Source organism: Falco punctatus (assembly GCF_963210335.1).
Source record: "Falco punctatus genome assembly, chromosome: 10".
NCBI classification, from domain to species: Eukaryota; Metazoa; Chordata; class Aves; order Falconiformes; family Falconidae; genus Falco; species Falco punctatus.
Genome location: NC_137590.1, coordinates 6,765,144 through 6,786,112, shown reverse-complemented (window position 1 = coordinate 6,786,112; position 20,969 = coordinate 6,765,144). Strand labels below are relative to the sequence as shown.

General features: G+C 37.9%; 1 protein-coding gene across 7 annotated transcripts in view; it reads right to left on the bottom strand.

Moving 5' to 3' along the window:
- The window catches only part of NCOA3 (nuclear receptor coactivator 3), an 83,418-nt gene that overhangs the window by 46,166 nt on the left and 16,283 nt on the right, over nucleotides 1-20,969 (bottom strand). For 5 of the 7 annotated variants that reach the window (XM_080404925.1, XM_080404929.1, XM_080404930.1 and 2 more), the window contains exon 2: nucleotides 17,888-17,929. The exons of 1 other annotated variant lie outside the window; for it this stretch is intronic. The gene's annotated coding sequence lies outside the window, so the exon portion shown is untranslated. Of the gene's footprint in view, nucleotides 1-16,632; nucleotides 16,693-17,887; nucleotides 17,930-20,969 lie in introns of all 7 variants that reach the window. One more of the 7 variants, XM_080404927.1, reaches the window with a different exon arrangement.

Genomic DNA, 20,969 nt, shown 5'->3' with positions numbered 1-20,969 from the left:
AAATTTAATATACTTCTACTGGGATTTTCAGAAGCACTTAGTATTAGTCTGTTTCTGTTAATTCAGTGAGAATTCTATCACCAGGTTCAGCAGAAATACTGAGGCTGAAGATACTATTTCTTACAAAATTTTATCTTCCACAGGAAAAAGAAAATTACCTGTATATTTATTAACTTCAAAGAGAAAGATATAATAAATGTCTTTTTTCCCTATCAGAAGACCTACATTTTATTTAGAACTCTTTCTCAAGTTATTTAGAAACATAGGTGTGCACTGTATACACAGCCAAGAAAACCAAATAAAATATCCCTACTCAACAGACACCTTTTACGAACATTTTGGTACTACAACCTGTGTTAAACCTGGTGTATGAACTGGAGCAACTCCTATTTAAAATTATTATTCTGGTCTACTTTATTTTTTCTAAGAATGTCAATAATAACCTACAATGTTAACTTTTTTTTTTTATTTTAAAAAGACACACTTTTTACACACTAACTGTCCACTACTTATTTCTAGTTATGATAAATTATCTAAATGATCTTTCATCAACCATATTGCAATGATGGTGTTCAAAAACAACAGTAACTGCTGGGGCAATGTAACTGCTAGACTTACTCAAAAATTGCATTATTTATAGCAACATAAACCAATATAACATCCTTTACCTGCAAAAGTGATTATAAGCACTAATCAGAGCAAAGTACCGAGTTTCAGCAGAATACTAAAACTCTTCAGAACTTTTGTGGCATCAGAAAGAATACTAAGTATGAAAAAGCCCCTTTGCACCTTAAATTTACAGTATTTATTGCATCTGCTCTGAAACCAATATTTGTGATTTGAAATTAGAGCTGAACAATCAAGGCCAAAAATCTCATGAAATGTTTGTAACCTAAAATAAATTGCCTATTAATACCATCAAGAAGATGTATAGTTCCGAAGAGTAACATTTTTATGCTCTGTTTCAAGATAAATATCTAACATTACATATTTCTTAATGCTATAATCCTCATATCAACATTTCAGAACAAGTACCTTCAAAGAGATAGATTATTAAATATATCCCATATTAGTGTGACAGGAATATAAAAAAGGAAAGGAGGTACTAAGAATGTCAAAACCTGTCAAATTAAGGACCACCCATGTACCTACTACTGACCAGGGAAAACACCCTATGAAATTGAAAACAGTTCATTCAAGTTAGTCATAACTGGTTAAGTCTTAAGCTTTAAAGCATTACAGAAAATGTACAATACTTCACTGAGAAATATTAAATTTTTTTCTTAGTCTTTAAATTATACATTTCCTTCTATCTGCACAACTTTTAGGAAAATTGCTACATGACTTAATGCTAAAGCGAAATCTGTCACACTTAAAAACCAAAGTGAAGTTTAGTTTGGATGAGAGGTAAACTTCATCCATCTGTCATATCTATGAATGATAACACTGCCTTGAATTACCAAAAGAACAATAAATCTTGCAATTTTGCAGTAAACACCAGTTATTTTTACTGCTTTACACGTCTTTCCTAGCTTTGGATCTTCTTTAAAATTCAAGGATTTTGCAGAACTCTGGATGATGAGTGATGATTTCTTACCATCTTGGAGCAAGTGAAGTGGTTACCACTTACTGCCCTGCCATTACTGCACAACCAGCTACTCATTGACAAATTGCTCGTTATTAGCCACTAAGATGTCACACATCACAAAGGAGCATTTTAAGCAAAATGAAACTGGTATCTTAAAACACCATGCTGCAAACTGCAGTGGTTCAGGATTGACAAATAACCATGACACAGTACGAACAGGGCAGAACTTCAGTTTCTCATCAGACATCCTAAGACACTACTAAAAAATTGTCTTAGGTCTGCTAGTTCATAATGCTGAAAAAAGTATCTTTAAAACACCTTTAAAAAAGGATGGGATTTTATTGATTGCACTTCAGAAACACACTGAATTAAGTTTCCTAAAAGCAAAGACTAATTTTGCTTTCACAGCCAAGCCAGTCAACATTTTCCTAACCTTTTGAGCCCATGAATGACTAGCAAACTTCAAAGTTTCTCAGAAACTACCCTGAAGCTTTATGAAACCAGTAACTGAAGAACACTATGAAGACAGCATGGATAGTATGCTAAATAAAACAGTATCAATATTGCTCTGATGGACTGTAAAAGCAAGCAACAATAAGAATTACAACTTCAAATGCTTTACTTCTAGAAAGATCCGAAATGTCTTCTGCATACTTGAAAACACAAAATAAACATTTATATTAGGTCCCCATAAAATAACGAGAAAGCAAAAGTGAAGGGTTATTTCCTTTAAATAGAGCGCTGCTGGCACTAATGTGTTCATTATCGATACCTGTTTGCCACAGAAACACAGAATTGACCATGCCATATCATATCAAAGCCTTGCCTTACTCAGTACTGAAAAAGGGTGAATCTCTTAAAGGGAGGTTTAGCTTCCAGGAATCAATAGGAAACCAACATACACCACAGAATACCTTTATAAATAAATAAATAAATAAATAAATAACAAACAATATAAATATAAACTCTACTAACTGTAACTATAAACATAAATATTCTCCTATTAAAAATAAAAATTTTATATATTGATAATTTTATATTGTAATATATGAAATATAATAATAAAAATTACTAATTGTCTGGTATCATGTGCCTGCTAAGTGTATATGCCAATTTTTTCCTTTATCAATTTTAAATTATTTTGTTTTTTATCTAACAGGATGTCCCCATTGTCCCCCCATAAAACACCCAAGACTCCAGTCTGCTCTTAGATGCCATGCTCTGTTACTCAGCTTTTGAAAACCTCAAACGTGTATTCTCTCTCCAAATGTTCTCTTCTGTCTCTTATAGCAAGCTTCATATTGATCTTAATTTTATTCATTTTCACCTTCAGGATATTTCAAAATAAGATTCCTCTGACTGAAATTCTCAATTTTAATCCTGTCACAAAATGCTAACAATGGTTACACAGGACCCAGGAGGATGACATTACATAGGTGGTAGAGAATCAAGGTGAAAAACAAAAGAAATCTAAAACAAAGAGACAGCACTACCTTTCCTACTTTAACAGTATTGTGAAAAAAAGACGGGGAATGACAGGTTTTGAAATAACAAATCACCTAATGAATATTCTAGACAAGAAGCTGGAAAAGAGAAAAAGTAGTATAACTAAAGTTATCAACAAATGCAATATGTATCATTTAAAAGTATTGATTCAAAATTCCTGAAACTAGTATTATTGGAAATGTCGCTATCTACATGGGTATTTTTGTTATGAACAACATTCACAGATCGATTAAAAAGGATACTGTGACCATTATAGAGTTTACAATTCCCTTTCCTCCTCCATTTGCAGATCCAAGATAATTCTTTTTTTGTCCCCTCAATATATAATTACATTAAATAGGCATTGCAAAAAAAAGCAACATTATTTCTCCCTGTGTAAGACATTAGAAATCTTTCCTTCACATAAAATAAACTTTTTATAATTGTCCACATTCAGTACACATGGCCCTTTTTCCTCCCTAGGACAAACAAAGCTTAGCACTAGAAAAAGATTTAGAAAGGTGTCCCTAAATTTCCAATTCTCTATCACATCACAGCCCAGAAGTTTATTATGAAGGAATGTTTACAGTTGTCTGTTCTAGTGCTGGAAATGGGAATATGTTTAAGCAGTAACATCCAAAATGAAAAATACCCATCCTCTATTTTCACAGCATCACTACCAAAAGACTAAAACAGCATGTGGAGCCAGCAAGACAAAAAGACATACCATTTCTGCTGGTGTTCATTTTTGCTCTAGAACTATTTATATTCGTCAAATCCTTGATTTATCAGGAACGTCCCCTATTCATACCTTGAGAATTAAAACCGTCTGCTGTAGGGATTACAGGATTACTGTTCTAAGGATTATTGTATTGTGCTTTTTATTTACTTATCTTGAAGAAAATTACACATTTCTAACTACCATCCAGTTAGAATGAGTGAACAATGGGCATGGTGCAGTGATACCTCACGAAGAATTTTTGATACCACAAGCTGTAAAGCTGATCCTTTCTGCTGTCTTAGCCTTCCAGATGCAGGCTTCAGTAGACTACTGTAAAGACAACTACATACCACAAATGAGTGAATGCAACAGTTACGCAGCACTTCAGCCAAACTTCTGTTTTCTTCCCTCTGTTCAGGGATGTGGTCTCTCTACTATTTAAAATTCATGTACTGCTTTGAGAAACAGCCAGATAGGTTATACTGATTATCATCCTGAAGGACAAGCACTATATGCTCAATAAACATCAGAAGGAAAGTTCAGAGAAACCAGAGCTAACAACAAAATAGAATAGGTAAGAAAAGCTTTCCAGAACACACACACAAAAAGCTGAATGTGAATGGCACAGAGTTCAACACTAGCATATGGAATTTCTGTGAGCAATCCTGTCCTATCTTACCCCCACTCCCAAGACCCCCACCCAAACAATCTAAGAGTAGTTTTGAACTCTGCTGGAAATAAAGCAGACTCTTCTAAAAAAGACTGCAGAGTAAGTATCCTGGTCTGCTACTTCAGTAAAAATCAGTAAGGAAAACTGCTCTTTACTGTCCCTGTGGCCTGAGAAGCCTTCAGCCTACAACAGAAGCTAGTAACAACCCGGCTAGTAGGACCTGTCAACCCAGAAACATTTACGAATGACAGTTGTACAGATAACACAACCTACAGAGATTATAAATGCACGGTCCTTTCAGCTATAGCAGCCAATCCCTGTATTTACTGCATTTTTCACGAAAGTGTGGGAGGCGAAGCACAACTCCCAGCAGGAGGTCTGCTTCCCTGAGGTCATACCACTTTGTTCCATCTGAGAAGCACTATGCTTTCTCCATACTGATGTGTATATTAAAAGAAAAAAACATTTCTAGACACTGATTCCTGAACTCACTCTAGTGCCAGAGAAACAAGACTGTGTGTATGTACACATATGCTTAAAGGAATCAACATGTCTGCAGCTTAAAATATTTTGGATTTATTCATCTTGCTACATCCTGATGGCATGCAAGAGAACTTATAAAAATTACAATGCTAGCAGAAAATCTGACCGAATGAATATGTTGATTTTATATATATATATATATATACTGTCTTTTAAGAAGCTGCTGTTATAAATCTGCTCCAAAGCTCGAGCAAAACTGGGCCTGAACGTTGGTTGAAAGTGTTTTGAAGACCTCTCAATTTAATCAATGTATTTCTCAGAAAAGGTATGTCTCCATATCTAACACAGCTCTTCAAAGAAGGATTTACATTGCAGAAACCCATATCATTGCTGCAGAAGACCAAGAGTTCACTCATCACTGGAGATCTGCAACAAGGATGCAGACAGGACAACTTTGAGACAAACCTATTCAGGAAGAAGTAGAGAAAAAGCTGCTTTATTACATCCCATGATGAAACGCTTGGACTGCAGACAGTTTCATCACCAACTGAAACAGAAATAAAAGCGGAGAAGACAGAGATACAATAGTAACATTTTTAAAACAAACAAAAATATAGGTTCCAACTAGTACAGGTCTATTCTTTTTCAGCATCATTTGTGCCAGCATGACAGTTCAGAACTGATTTAGGGTGCAGTGGCAAGCTTTAATATTAGATACCAGAGTTCAGCTCACCGTACAACTCCGTGATCAAAGCCAGAAGACTGAGGGGAAATAAGCCAGCAGAAATTTGAAGCACACAACAGAAGTACTGACAAGTTTTGGAACATAAAATAATTTCCCAAAGTAAGAGGTCGTGCTCTAAAATTTCCTCTAAATCATCTCTCTCTCCATCCCTCAGTAAAACATGACAATAGGAACTGCTTACTCTATATAACAGAAAGAATAAACGAAAAACCCTTGGCGTGAACTTCTTTTTTGAGTTTCTCATTCATAGTTTGGAAATCTTGGTGGGCGGAGAAAATTCTAGAAGGGCAGCTCCAAAGCAGCTGGCAATTCCCCCCTGAGGAAACCGGGGAGATGTAACCAACCTCAAAAGCTACTCTGAATAAACACACAGAATAAAACAGTATAGAATTCTTCATTTTATTTTCAGTTTGTGACTGCTCATCTAATGTTTTTTTGGCTACAAAATGTGCTAGAACAGTATCCTCGATACCCCTCTTTCTGGCCGTTTTCATCAGAAGTAAAGGTTACATTAGCAGTTTTCTCATGATCAGCAGTTAGCTCTCAACAATAGTCTTCAGTAACACTCCCCCTAAAGTAAGATACTTTGAAGTTAACAGGATTTATAAATATGAAGTCCCTGTTTCCTTAGCTTGAGAGTCACTGTTCATTTTTTTGCCATTTCCCACCCTGCTGCCAGCATACGTGGTAATATTTTTAGAGATCGTGGCCATCTAATGCTAAAAGGCATGTGCACCCAATGTTACCAAGATGCAATCACACAACTGTTCAAAAGAAGCCTTTCAGACAGAGACATTTAAACGCCACTTCAGAAATAAGAGTTCACAGGAGATTCTTAGTTCCTAGCAGTTACTCACTCTTCTTCCCTTTAGAAGAGCATTTATTCCATTTCACTGTCGTAGGCAGTATGATCTGCGGCTTCACTAGAGCTCCACTGTGAAGGCAGATGAGCTGCTGTGAAACGGACAAGGAGAAGCAGACAGGACGCACACACAGGCGCAGGGAGAACAGAACAAAGAATCACAGGGAGTGGGGAAAAATAAACTATATAATAGCTGCTGCTTGGGAACACTAGCTGGAACAAACAGGGAGGCCACCAACTATCATTACAAGCACATGTTTCTTTTGCAGTTGCAAGGAGAATTGCACACAAGAGGGGGCAGGGGATCTGCTATTAATCATATTATATTCATTGTTCCCTTGATGCTGCTGGCATTGCTTCAGGAGACTCCCTCAATTCCCAGATAAAACTGCAGCGAGAACAGCAGCGCTCTGAGAACAGCCCACACTGAACCTTCCCAATCTTGTCCTACTATGCTAGCACTGCCATAAACCAAACACTTCTTAACCACCGAACTGCGTATTAAACTGAGTTTTTAAAAAAAAAAAAACCAAATGACAGCAGTTGAGGGTTCCTCCCCACCCGAATCTCTCATTAGGAAAACGAACAAGCTGTATAAATCCGATGAAAGAACAAGCCACTAGAGAGGTGAAAACATCAGCCTGAAGTAGTCGGGAATCAAGTTTCTTTGTTGAGGAAGAGTTCTGAATGTTAACTCTAAGTAAGGTGCTGAGTGACTCCTTGATTAAGTGGCACTTAACATTCAGTAAGTTTAATGTTCCAGCAAGAACAGCAGGCCGATACCTGTGCTTGGGAGCGGGGGAGGGAGAAAATGGCAGCTCATGCAGTAAAGTAACCAAGTCAGCTATTCTTTTGTCAGTGAAAAGCCATACATGTTTAAGGGGAAAGAAACGTGGATTAACTAAATCGTGTATTCATACTTCATTGAAAACGTAATGCTGCTTTAATTTGCCTGGTTTGGCAAAGCTAGAGGGAAGGTGAATTTTCTTGGCCACAGATATTTCTGATATTTTTTTCTGTGACCAACACTGCACTGTATGAAAGACATACACTCTAATTAGGTCCACAATTTGTTAGTCTCCCTATGTAAATAAAAATTCCTCACACTGGCTACCATGGGCCTCTGACACTTTGCAAACTGGCAACGAAGTTCAGCTGGCACTACAAGTCTCCTGAACTGAACAAATATATTCTTTTGTCTAAGGAAGACACAGACGAACAGAAAAATAGTTAAGTAAATACCTATTTAAGACACCAACTTACAAGTTAAGTAGTAATAATGAGACTGTTTCTACCTTGGATTTCAGTAAGGAGAAACCACTTCAATCTTTTTTAAAACAGCACTTTCATTAAGCGACCAAGCTCACTGCAGCCAGCATGCCCATGACTCATCCTCCCTTCCCCACTTTCTAATTAGCCGTGATAGTCAGCATCAATTTGGTGGTTGTTTTTTGTGGGCTGGTGGTTTTCTGGTGTGTTGGGGGGGGGGGGGGCGGGGTTTAACCACAGAAAAACCATGTTGGAAGCTGAAAAATGGACTCCTGCTTGTTTACTGATCAGAGTTTTAGGAAGAAGCTGGTACTAGCAGCTAAGACGTACTCCAGCTTTCCCGTTAGCTGGACACGCAAACTACTTGCTTGTGCGTGTCCTCCCCCTCCCTTGGAGAGGCTGCATGCGGCACGGCACGATCACAGAGAATAAATACAGGAAAAAGGGGGGAAAGAAAGCCCTCCGCTCTTGGCAAGGGGCAGGCGTTCCACAAGAACTGCTACAGGGTCAAAAGTTTACCGTGGTTTCAATTTCACCTTTTCGCAACCAATGAGCGCGCGGCGTCTGCAGCCAGGACCGCGGGCGGCAGCGCGGCCCTTAACTCCTTACGGCCCGGCCGGGGCGGCCCGAAATGGGGGGGGGCGCGGAGCCGGGGCGGCCCGGGAAGGGGGGGGGGTGGGGTTGCGCGGAGCCGGGGCGGCCCCGCGCCTCCCCGCCGCCTCCTGCGCGCCGAGCGCTCCCACCAGCGTGGAAACGAAAGGGATCAGCAGCTGCAGTCCACGCCTGGGAGTCAGAATCAAGGAGCTGCAGAAGCGGGTCCCCTTACCCCCATTTCAGTTGAAATTCCAATAATGAATTCATAAAACAAATTTTCAGTTGGAAACCAGGTCGGTAATCTAAGGGGTAGGGTTCATCCCAAGCAGTGTCAAAGCAGCACTGAACTACAGAGCTCTAGGTGACAGCAGCGAGCGCGGAGTAGCAAACAGGAAAGCCTGACCTTGCGAAAGGGGAGGGAGGGAGAACACCAGCACAGAATTGTCGGAAAGGATTCTGAATGCACCGTCCACAGCTGCAGTGATTTACTTTGCTTCTTGCCAAGCCAGCAGTCGGCACTGGCATAAGGCTGGGCAGCCCAAGGAGTACTGCTGGCCACTGTCCAGTCCCCACAGTACCATCAATAATACTCCATTTCAAGATACAGACTTCAAAACAAGTCATCCTTAATCTATTCCAAGGGTGGACACTGAATTTGTGGCTCTTCGGTCCAGAAATCATCATGTCTTAACAGTCTTAGGAAAACAGGTAATACCTAGCCACAAAAGTAGAAAATGGTCTGAACCAGAGCCATTTGTAATAGACTGTCTTGCTGTGGTGGCAGAGGAAAAGACAAGATGCATTTATCTTAGTCTCCGTTCATATTAAGATTACAGAACTAGAGGAAGAACACAGAACAGGCTTCTTGTTCCACTGTATGCCTATGTGCTGGCTCAATGGTCCAAGGTTCTGTCATCTCCTAACCAGTTCAGGTTTAAATTTTAATGGAGATAATTCCAGAGTCAAAATACCATCACCAGCAATGTAGTTGCATCTCAGGGACTACTGACTCACTGAATCAGTCCACGGTGGAGTATGCCAAAATCTGTGCTGGGACCAGTTTTCTTCTCTGGGAGATTGATGAAAATGCTGACAAAAGCAAATACTGAACAACACAATCTATGATTGTGGTTTTGCACCCACTTGATCCTGGAAAGTCAGTGTCAACTACAGCTTAAGCACGGAGAGCAACAGATTTATCACCCCTTCACTGGCCTTGCAGACTATAAGGAAAGGACTAAAGCACTCTACAGCGAACATGTGGATGGAGAGTTCTCAGTTTGGTGCGATAACAGACAATGTAATATGAGGAAGCATGAAGAGAAGTGTATAAAGTGTGTAGTTAAGGCAAATTCTGTAGCAAAGTAATCTAAGAGTATGTTCAGCACAGCAGAAAGGTATAGGTTACATAGAGATCTTGAAGTGAATAATTAGCAACTTTGACTTGATACCAAATAGAATGGCAAGTCACTGCATATATTTGCAGGGTAAACAATATGGAATTAACTATTCCAAAACAGGCAGCAGTCAAGTCAGGAAACACTTGAGAACATGTATGTTAACATACTCAGACCTCCAACACACTGCAGAAAGAATGACAAGAACCTGAATATAATTGTGAAGAGGTAAAACGAGTAAATATGCCATCAACATGCAGAAGAGATGCCAGTTACAAGTAGAGAACTCAGTTTTCCAAACCCCGAAAGCAACCAGATGGTAGATTGTTCAAGATAATGCACATAACAACCTAAAGGAAAAAACATTAGTCAGGTGGCAGCCATTACTAATCCTCCAGAAAGATGCAGTTTGAAAACTGGTAAATTATCTTACCCCAGAACCTTAAAGGCTTTCATAGCACTCTGTAATGATGAAAGAGATTCCTGTCCTAGCCCCCTGTATAGGTCCCCAGAAAGGATAAAGACAGATACTCTTAGAAACAGCTATGCCAGCTGAAAATACTACCAACAATCTTCTTTTTGTAACTCAATTCACAAAATAGTTTTAGGCAAGAAGATTATCATGCAAAATTCTTAAAACCTGCTTCAGGAAGAGTCAACCACTTTTAAGGGCAGCCAATGAAAAACAATTTCCAGCTGGTGGGCAAGGTCATTTCTTGAACAGACACAGGTAGATTCCTTTCTCAATCTATGCAAATAAGCATAGCAGCTCAATACAGCCACTATGAGGTTAAGTTAATGCCCTAAGAGCTGCTAACAAAAGATGCAGTAACTGATTAAAATACATCGTCAGAAACTTAAAGGCATCATGAGAGTCTTAGATGACTGAGATCATGCCCTACTCCAAGCTCTTTTCTTGTTCAAAAATGGTAAGACACCAGTGAAAATGTTATCAAGTAACATTGTATTTTCATAGTTTAGCTAGGCTAAAATACAGTTTTGCCAATAGTAATTTCAGGCTTAATTACACATATAAAAAGCTGTTTTCCTCTCAGTAAAGAGAGCAGTTTGGTTTTGTTGCTTTACCTTCTCTAAATACCATGTCACTTTAGAGAAATTCTTTTAAATTGAGATATCAAACAAATTCCCTTTTTATAAGATGGCCTCATTTTAAAAGAAAATGGATGCTATAAAATTTTACATCAAGTCAGCATGTTACCAAGAAGCTTTTCTGTGTGTTCTGAATTTGATTAATACAAGCCAAGGTCACTTCCTGAAAGATGCCTACCACTGCAGCTGCAAGCAAACTACACTCCTCTGAGCTCAAAAGCTGGGGGATGGGAAGATGACACTAGCAATATTAACACTGTCTCCATAAACACAGTGATTACAAAATTTAAGTAATATTTAGAAGTGTTTAGTTAATAGGTTACTTATGTGGTGATCTAGTTAAGTCTGAGACTGTATAATCATTTTTTCAAGCAGAAAAGATTCAAAATAATGCACCAGAATGCAAAAAATGAGTAATTCTGAGGACTCTTTACTAAACTTTATGCCACTCGCTTGAAAATGTACTTTTTTTTCCTGTGTATGTTTTATTATGCAGCCCATGAACCTAATAAGAGACTGCCCTTGAATTAACAGCATGTCTCAGTGCAACTGAGACTGTGAGGCTCCACCCGATCTACACTGTGTCCTATGCTGAAGCCATTTAGGAAAAACATATTTCAAGAAAGCAGGCAAGCTCTTTCCAGAAGTCTACAGCAGGCATTTTTCCAGTTTCTGAAGACTATACCTGTTGTTTACAAAACCAATTAGAAATTAGCTGTGTTCACCTGTAACTTTAAAGATATTTTAAAAGTTAGTTTAAAAACATGCCACATTTGCATTATGCATGAGGCCAAACAGATGCAGTTTCTTCCATTCCCAGACACTGTTAAAGCTTACAGGTCATGGAAATAAGACCTATACCAAATAAAAGAGAATATTATTTTTCGCTTTTTGTTTGTACAGATAAAGATTCTACAATTTGCAGTAGCAAATGGGGGGTGGGGGGAGAACAGGTTGCTGAAAAACATTTAAAATCATACACCAACAGACATTTCCACAAGGGCATCTGTTAAGTCTAGGAAAGGGGCCCCAGTGACTTTATTTTTGAACACATACACACACATTCAATTTAATATACTTCATCTTTAAAACAGCCTTGAAACACCCAACACTGCAACTGAAGTTTCATGCTAGGCTAAACTTCAGAAGACCTACTGAATGAAAGATAAGTTTAACAGACTGGTGCACTAAAAAGAAAAGAACATTGCTGGTTTCGGGTGGGCATCTTTGCTTAAAATAGAAAAATACACTAAAGCATATCATTACCTATGCAGGCAGAGCTACATCTGTGGTTAAGGATGCCTAACATTTTCCATCACAGAAGCCTGCTGTAATACGTTAATGACTGTCTCTCACACACCCCTCAGAATAACTTTTTGTGGAAGACTTGTGTAAAATTGGTTCAGATGTTTAAAAACAGAGTGGAGAATTCAGGTGAACAAAATGCAACCTTTTATTCAGTCTGCAAAGTTAAAGCTTTAGAAGAGCATCTGATCAAACATCTGATCAAGCTAAGCTTCATCTTGCTGCTCCAGTGAAGATACCTGTATAGATGGCAAGTGCCTTTAAAGTCTTTGAACACACCCAGTTTAGTTTTAAACCACTTGCCAAGACACTCAAGTGTTTTATCTAACCAAGTTAGCTTTGTTGCTGCACCGCTTCTCCGTGCTGCAGGAGTTAGAACATGCTGTATCAACTTACTATAAAGCCCAAGAGCAGCTTCTCTATAAACCTGCCAGCTACGAAGCAGTTAAAATGCCCAGAACAGTAGCTAGTGAACAGGGACATTTTTACGTTTTACATGTTACAGGTTACACTGCCCCACCCAAACACAGCATCCACAACACACCAGGCAGCAACAGAATCAAGGGCTTAGTAAAGACCACCCTTCCCTCTCCCCCAGTTAAGATCCCAGTTGCAACCGCAGATGGAGGTCTCGGCCAGTAGCACAAAAAGACCACGCTCCTGCCCAGTGGCTAGCCCATGTAGAAAGCAAGCTCAGACCACTGACCACAGTGGTGTCAGTCTGCTCTGTGGGATTCCAGGTGACAACCTTGCTGGCAAACAGAGCAGAAATTTCCTTGTGGCACATCATAGTATTTTTTCCATATGCTTTTTAAAGGCATACAAAAAAGTTACTCTGAAAATACTAAGGTTGTGAGGTCATTCAAAACACTTAAAATAGTATTGTCAACTCCAGCTCTCAACACTTCTTCCTTTAACCCTTGGTACACATACTTAGTTAAGCACATTGCTGTGTAACTGCTTATTAGACTTCATGTGGAAGCAGCACCCATCAGGTCACAGAAAAGACTACTATAGACTTATTTATCTGTTGTATCATCTCCAAAGTGCATTACTGTTTCAGCAGTGATGTTCACTTTCCTATACAGTGATAGATAATGGTCTCCTAAATGGAGAGCTGAAGTCTGGAAGGCTCTTATCCTAACTTAGTCTTTGCCAACACAAGTACATGGGGAGTTCCAGCAACATTCAAATTAAAACATACGGGGTTTTTTTCCCTATAAAGAGTAAAAAACACTCTCTTGATTATGACAGATAGCAACTTCTGATTAAGAATATTCATTTACAGCAGATTTTAAACTGACATTTAAAACAGTGATTTAATTGTTGGAAATATTTACACCCATCAGTAAGGAGGGGCACATAAGCAGGAAAGAAATACAGTCCATAAATCACACTGACTTGCCTTGGGCACATTTTGCCAGTCAGCAGATGGAGTACTTACAGACATTTATTCATGTACTTGCACAAGAAGCTATAGAATTTAAGTCAGTACATACACTATTTTGCACCATAAAACAACTAATGTTAATCAAAGCTCTGGATACATTACCATTTTAAAAACATAGATTCATATTCTGAAAAAGTGTTTGAGTGATACGGGGAGAGGGCAAGAGGGAAGGTACATACGCACAGACTTCAATGGGAATTAAATGCCTGGTGTGTTAAGAGTGTTTTTCAGAAGTCTAATTGGTATCTCTTTTCGTCAGACTACTAAAATAGCTATTAAAAAAAAATATTAAAAACACACATACCCTTTGCTTTTAGAATTAGATCTGTTATCCTCTGATCTAATAATAATAAAAGGCCTGTTAATTAAGTTTCCTGAGTTTTGGCATAACTAGCCTCTCAAATTTGAGAGTACAGGATCAGAGACCAAAACCAAAAGGAAGTTACTGAAGAAAGGAAATCAAAATAGTTTAAGTCTTCCATGCATAGTATCAGTGCTTATATGTAATTTAGTTCTTTGTAAGGAGTAAGTACAGCTACTTAATACAAAGGTGACATTTCTAAAACACAATTCGACCTTGAAATATGGAAATGTTCCTAGCTCAATGCTGTAATTAACTGATTGAGCGTACACATGTACACTTAGTACGGCTGCAAGAGGTGTTCATTTAGTTCAAGACAAATGCTTGCCATTCAAAGCTGGATGTGACAGTTGGCTGTCTGTAATATAACAGTAATTCCAAGCAATTCATTAGTTAAAAATCCCCCTTCCCCTGTTTTTTTCATATATCTTACTATATTTCACATTCATAGTGACTAGAGCTTAGCAGAGTACCTTCAGCTAAACTGCAAAATAAAGGCAGAATAAAATCACTCCCTGATTAGGTTAATTCGTCTCTCCACAGTACTGTCAGGTTATCTTATTATATTTTAAATGTTGCCCATGTGCTGTATACCAATTGTTGTAACACACAGCATCGGCTAAAACTTCCTGCACAAAACTGAAAGCTGTAACACTACTTTGCACATCACTGGTAGACTCAAGTCTTCAATTTCAGGAGTCAATTATTTAAAAATTAAGCTGAATTGGAGAAGGAAAAGAAGAACCCAAAGGTTTGTATAGCATTGAACAAAGACACCAAACAGAAACATAGCACCCAGAGAGATACTATAGACTGGAGAGCCACAGTCTCCTCTAAGGCCTACAACAGAAGGGCAAGAGGCAAGCTTTACTACCTGCAACAAGTTAAAATTTCAGTTTTCAAATAATGGCTGAACACCACTATTCCAGACGACCTATGGAATCTCTCTTGAGAGACCTTCAAAAGGACTGAACAAAACCCTGACCAACTGGGTCTGACTTTCTTTGCAGTGTTTGTATTGATGCTAGATTAATTCTGCTATGATATTTGTAAAACTGTCATTGGATAATTAGGTACTGCAGCCCAATGACAAACTGGTACCATTATAACAATGGGCTACTAAGACAAGACAGTACTTCACAATTGGTCCTATTTTGTCTTGATTTTAGGATGTATTACCACATTCTTTTTTGTACTGATTTAAGCAGGTATGTGTTATTAATGTCATGTACTTTTTACATCTTGCATACACTCCCATCTTTACTGGACACAATGTATTCCAATATTAATTCCTACCATCAAAGATTACTCCCCCCTCAACCCCCATTTATGAGAAAAAGCATTCTTTTGAATAAGGTTCTCAATGCCCTCTATTTTTTTTGTCCAAACTTTTCTTTTCAAATAATTTCCCCTGCATAAAAACCTTATGCTTCTAGTTTGTCTAATGTTCTATTAAAGAAGCAACACCTTAACTTGCATTAAAAAGACATTTTTCAGCAAATCTTGCACTAGGCTCCCCAAGACTCCTGCAGCAGGCAGAAAAATCAGGTTTGCTCATGAGAGTTCTTATACAAATGGCACTTCTCAAACACTGATGTTTATCTGCAGAACTCTCCAAAATGACACTATCATCATTAGCACAGAAATTCCAAGTAATTTTAGGAAGATTTGCAGCCATTCTGGAAGTTAGTACAAGAGGTCAGTGACTGCCAAAAACAGAAGAGGGGATCACATCCTTCCCTCTTCAAGTGCCAAAAACATTTGTAATGTTTTGTTTCAGATCCAGTCACTTCCTTGTTTGTAGATAAATGGCTAAGTAGTTGTGTAGTTTCACAACATTAGGAAGCAATTTTATATATTTTTATATAATGCACTGGAGGAAATACCAGGATAGAGCTGTTGAATTTTATTACTACTATTTCTTAAGCGCACTGCATCTTTAGTTTCCATACAAGTAGACCAACAGAACTGTACCTTCCATTCAGTAAAACCCTGAGCTGGAGGCGAACCGTTCTTTGAGTATGTCTGCCAATGAGACGTCCAAGATGCATCCGCCATGACTTAAACAACTCGTGTTCTCTTTTACCAGACTTTCAGGTCATTCTGTGTTTAATTCAAAGTTTAACTTGATGCTAAGCTTTAAATTTAATATTCAGCCACACCTCCACACTTGGAAGATTTTTATATTATTATCTAGTATGCGTATCAAGCATGGTAACCAAGTGATTTGCCCCACTTATGCCTTTACATCATACAACTAGAGTATATCAGCTATACAGCAGTTGATTCAATGCATTTTCTTGTCAGTAAACACATTTTCTTGTCAGTAAACACTGCCATTGTCCAGTTAAGTGACTTTCTACTACAGTACATCACACTTAACACAAAACTCTTAAAAGAAAGGGAAGTAATGTGTAGGTACATTGCAGTCGGAATCTTACGTTCTTGGGCCCCATCAAAATTATTAGAAGAAAAGTTTCTAATATTGAATCTAGGCATTGCATCACTTTCACGTTTTCTTTTCAAAGTCTGCTAAGCATTTTCAGTGTACCTGACAGTCCATTAAAATCTCAGAAAGCTACAAAACCTTACCTACACTTGAGCTTTCACCAGGAGGAAGCTAACTTTGTTAGATTCTCATATAGATGAAGCCTATAAACAAATAGTGGACATACAGTAATAGGATAAACATAGCAGACCATGGAGGGAACACAAGAAAAGAGCATACCAAATTTAAGTCTGACGTCATTAATTCTGTCTTACAGAATAGAAATGCTGTGATTTAGGGTTTTTTTTCACTGTAAGTAGATTTATGACAGACAATATGCTTAGACAAGTGTCTCCATCCAGTCAAAGAACAAGAATTAGTTATCCCTTCTCTCCACCATGTATTATTAACCTGTGTCATCTGTCTGCAAATCACTGCTTAGGAACTGTAACATTTTAATGAGCACAGCTACCTGAATCAAAACACAATCTTTTCTGTGCTTTGAAGAGATCATTCTCCAAATGTTTTTCTTCCACTGCCTCCTTTAATTTTCTTCATTTTGCTTTAACCTTACTTTATTCTAACCAAGCCAGCTCACTTGAATTTTATTTCAGGGTACCTACTAAACTGCAGAGCCAAGAGGTTGATCTTATCACAAGAGATTGTTCTGAAGGAGGTGCTTCCTTTCTCCAAACCAAAATCCCACTGAACAGAATGTCCAGACAAGTTACCAGTTTCACTACTCTCCAGCAACAGGTATGGAGCTTGGCACATTATTCTATTCAAGTACTGAAAGTTAGATTGGCTACCTCAGAAGTTATGACCAAAAAAACCCAAACAAAACCAAAACCCACCAGTGATTAGCATCATACCTACTCTAGACCCAGAACAGCTTTAGCTAAGAAATCCCATTTCATCACCATTGTTTCAAAAGAACTGGTTTGAAGAAAGTATTCACACCATTGGTTACCTCAGAAAGAAGAAAACTCTAGTATCAGTGATAGGAGAATTAAAAACTAAAGGCAGATATATACACAGAAGGATGCTACCATGCCACCCCACAACTTTTAAAAGCAACGCCCTTTAAGGGCCCATGTTTCCCCCAAAAGCCTATAGCATTAGGTACCATCATACATGCTGAGCCCAGGTCATACCATGCATTTCCTCGAGTTTGAGGGAGGTGGAGGAGAGCAAACTACATACAATATTAATACAGAACATAAGAAAATACCTTCATTTTTTTTAAGGGAGTTGAAATTATTTTCTCCCTTTTCCTGACCCCCTAAATATCAATGTTTTTTCTGTATCAACCCTCAAATTAAAGCAGTCCTGGACAATTACGTAGAAGAGAAGACTTACTTAGCACAGTGTTCTCTCTCCAACAGAAGTCAGTAGGAATGCCTAGAAAGAAAAAGGTAAGCATATGAATGTGTTGCAGCATACTCTCAAACTTCAAAATCGACACAGCTCAGGAACTTCCTGGTTCAAAAGGACTGAGTTTCCCAGCAGCTGGATTTCTCTTCTATATAGTTGGGGGTTTTGGGTGGGTTGTTTTTGGGTTTTTTTGAGGGGGGGGGTGGGGTGGGGGGGGTGGGGTGGGTTTCTTTAACCAATTAATACAACTGAAATACTCTGTGGCAGTCAGTTCTGTAGTTAAGCTCTACAACTATGTGGAAGTATCAGGTTTTTTATTTTTAACTCTGCCATCTGATAATGAGGAGGAGGAGAATAAATGAAATGACTGAAGAGGAAAACACTTTCTTCCTGTTGATTTTTTTATGACTTTCTTGTGGTTATTTTGAATAGATCTGCCTTGCACTCTCAAGAAAAAAAAAACACTTTTAAAAATGTAGAGATCTTAAAGAACCAAACCACCAAAAAAGAGAAAGATAAAGTCCAGTGTACTCTTTTTAATACTGCATAGACCTGAATTACTTATACTCAAGAGGAAGGCATAACATGACTGTATAAATATGCCGTATGTTCAATCTCATGTTCTTTTTCTTCACTGGCAACTCACAACACTCAACTTGTTGAACACTATTTAGCACTGATCTGTCATTTTGACAGAATAATTAATTCAGATGTATTCTTTTTTTTACTGAGTGGAAGAAAATTGGGCAAAAATTTGTTGGTTACAGCAGGCCTGCTTCTCCCTTAAGTACATCACTAGGCATAACTACAAGAGCACCACTCAGAATAAGGACAAGTCTCCTAAATCAAGTGCTAGGGATATATACAGCCACTCACTCAGAAGAGAAAGTTCCTTTAAATCCCATCATTTCTTATTCAATGACCACGCTGACAGTGACTGTAATTATTACCTGTAATTACGAAATCTACATTCTTAGAGGACAAGAATAAATGTTGAGAGGTAAGGACCTACTCCCAGAACAAGTATTAGAGAGGTGTTTTCTTTAAGAGTTTACCAAATCTTCATGCATGCAATAAGCTTTGCAGAATTGTTTCAGTCAAGATCAGTCTTACGTCCATAAAGTAATTAGCAAACATCAGTTAAGTCAAAACATGAATTTCCAATAAGCAGAATAAAGAAAGATCTCTGTGTAAAACCAAGCTCAAAGAACACTGGAAACTTCTGCAAGACCGTAGTAACAAGCTCCATATAGTGAAATATCCAATCTGCCACACTGGCTTTATCCAAAGCTCAAGTAAACAAGTTTGTTTTAGGCTTTGACAATAAACACATTTCAGTTGTTCTACATCTTCAGCAGTATGTTTTGCCTTTAGGAACAAAAAAAAGCCTTACTAAGGCTTAGAAATCCCATCTCTAGGCTTGAACTTTGCATCAAATTTGTAAAGTAACATTTAGATAAGGTATCAAAAATGTAAACAAAGCAATGACAGCAACTTTATTTCGCAATAAACAGTTTGTTTCAATACTTTTAATCAGTGAGAAACCAACTAAACAGTACACAATTCACAATACAATCCTTATAAAAGCTGGAAAAGTTATTAAGGTTCGCCTCAAGTTCAACATGCTCTATTTTTAACCTCAGTCAAGTCCCTTCTCATTAGCAGTAATTTAATATTTAAGAAAGAATTAGGAGCAGCTGGGAAGTTAGTTTGATAGAGAGATTTATGTATTTTAAAAAATATTTTTTTAGCCCATTTTAGCTAATAATTCAGTTAAAGTTATTTAGACCTAGCCAGCTAATGTAATCTTCCATTGTCACAGCATACCAAATAAAGGCTTACATATTGCTTTAGAAATCAGGAATTAATCGTTTGCTATTATTTTTTCATAATCATTGTGTGTTTCATAAGCACAAGTTTCATTTCAAAAGTAAACACACACACCCCAAAAAGAAAAAAAAAATAGAATTCTGGACACCCCCTTTGCTCTAGCTAATAGTAATATAGTTTTCACATCCATATAGTTTGACACTGATGGAACAATTCTTTTAGCATACCTTTTTAATAGTGAAGTTTAGGACACTGATGTAAGACCTGCTGAAGACACTTTTTTTTAAAGCATTTCACAAGATCAAACCAACCCTGACAAGCTCATGATTGACTTACTAGGAAAAAGCAGAGTTTACATAACAGTGAACTGAAAGAAAGATAATGCCTTTGAAAACAATCCCAGTGCTTCTGCATTTGGAGGATGCTAACAAATGGGGAACAGGCATAAGCATCTGCTTGTCTTTTAGGTAATAACAAACGGGTTTTGAGCACTCCTGTATGCATAAGCACCCATATCACATGATAGATAAGCCTTGTTTGGAGGCCAGAACTCTTTCAAGAAGTCTAGGGTGTAAGAACAACCCATTTTTCCTAGAGATAGTGTTAGCACTAGCAGAGACCATGACACATTTATATGCACATGGCAGATACTGCAATCTTTCAGATGACTGCTAGCAAAACAGTGAATTAGTGGCCATCTCCATGTTATTTTACAGCACTTAAGCAAGAACTTAACTTTCTCTGAGAGCATTAAACTAACTTCTGCCAATTCTGACATCAGTAGCTTCTGCTCTGTCGTGGTAAATTGTAACTAATATGGAATTTAACATTTCCAAGATGACAGTAATCTTTGTAGCTACAGCAATATAAGTGTGTTGTGGTAAACTTTGCCTGGAGACAGTTCAGTCACATCTGGATATATGGCAGCAATATCAAGATAAACAAATCATCCCAAATAGAAAACAACCAAAAAACCTTAATTCTAGAAGCTGTATTTCCTGCTTATCTAAAATTATTACAAAATTTAAGTATTCTTTGTTTTATCTCACTCTTGATCTGTGCTTTGTCCCTCTGTTTCTCTAGCCTTTTAGCAGAGATACTATCTAGGACTGCAAGCACTGAGTGCACGGAGTGATACAGATTCCAGATAATGTCACACTCAAGAAATTCTTGCACTTAGCAGTTGTTTTCTCATTCTAAGATAGCTGCCAACAAAGAAATTTGATTTGATTAGAAA